Consider the following 1527-nt stretch of genomic DNA (forward strand, 5'->3'; position numbering starts at 1 on the left):
AGTGCTGTGACATCACAGCTCACAGCAGCCTCAAACTCTTGGGCTTAAGAGATTCTCTTGCCTCAGCCTCCCAGGTAGCTGGGACTACAGGTACCCACCACATTGCCCAGCTTTTATTTTGTAGTTATCATTGTTGTTTAGTAGACCCAGGCCACGTTTGAACCCACCAGCCCTGGTGTATGTGGCCAGCGCCCTAACCACTGAGATAAGATCTTTTTGTGTTAATAAATGATTAATGTATCTGAGAAGGGGCAAAAACTCAAGTTGTTTATTCGTTACTCTCTTACCACAACAACCATCAGCACAGAAAACTTCTGTGACCAAGTATATGAGGATTTCTGCCCACACGCCAAACAAACAAGCAGTTCTGCAGCAGACACTCAGGGGTGTCCTCTAATTCAGCTTCCACACTCTCCACCTGGAGACAGCACCAGATCCCACGGGTGAGGGCTCCCACTCACGAAGCTAGAACTTCTAATCAACTAGCTTCAAGCTAGGGTTCCCATGACCCCCTCTTTGGGTTTCATTAATTTGCCAGAGCAGATCATAGAATTCAGGGAAATACTTAGGTTTACCGGCTTATTAAAGGATATACAAGGATACAGATGAAGCTGCATGGAGCAGGGCATGTGAGAAGGGGCTCAGAGCTTCCACGCCCCTCCCGGGCTTACCACCCTCCAGTAGCCCCATGTTTAAAGTTACCTGGAAGCTCTCAGAACCCAATCCTCTTGGATTTTTATGGAGGCATCATTTTGTAGGCATGAGTGATTAACCAGTGGCCATTGTTGATCAATTTAACCTTCATCCCCTCTCCCCTCCCTGGAGGTAAAGGGGGATAAAGTCCCAACCCTCTAATCATAACCTGGTCTTTCTGGTGACCAGCTGCCTAGCGGAGCCTCCTAGGGGCGGTCAACCATTAGTCAATCATTAGCATACAAAAATACATTACTTTGGTGGCTTATAACTCCTAAAATCCAAACAGAGTCAAAGACAAAATATATATTTCATAATATTACAGTAGAACTTAAATTTACTTACTATTTTACTTTACTTACTTTAACTTGACTTACTTTACTTGCCAATAACATTGATACAGTGAAGTGCATAAGATGCTATAGTTTTAAGGATCTCAGTTGGAGAGGCAGAAATACCTCTATGGTTATGCAACATTGTTTCCTGAAAGTATTCAGAGTAGTGAGGGAGAGAGAACCTTCCCACTTCCCTCGCTATTAATAGTAGAATTAAGGCAGGGATGGGTGGCTTATGCCTATAATCCTAGCACTCTAGGAGATAGAGGCCGCAGTGGATTGCTTGAGCTCAGGAGTTTGAGACCATCCTGAGCAAGTGCAAGACCCTGTCTCTAAAAATAGCTGGGCGTTGTGGGTGGCACCTATAGTTCCAGCTACTCGGGAGGCTGAGGCAAGAGAATTACCTGAGCTTAAGAGTTTGAGGTTGCTGTGAGCTGTGACCACCGCACTCAACCCCAGGGCAACCGAGTGAGACTCTGTCTCAAAAAAAAAAAAAAAA

General features: G+C 45.1%; 1 protein-coding gene across 1 annotated transcript in view; it reads left to right on the forward strand.

Annotated features, from left to right (window-relative positions):
- PECR (peroxisomal trans-2-enoyl-CoA reductase) overlaps window positions 1-1527 on the forward strand; it is a 35302-nt gene that overhangs the window by 30977 nt on the left and 2798 nt on the right. The window lies entirely within an intron of this gene.

This window comes from Otolemur garnettii, unplaced genomic scaffold, assembly GCF_000181295.1.
Source record: "Otolemur garnettii isolate 467f Iridium unplaced genomic scaffold, OtoGar3 scaffold00013, whole genome shotgun sequence".
NCBI lineage: Eukaryota > Metazoa > Chordata > Mammalia > Primates > Galagidae > Otolemur > Otolemur garnettii.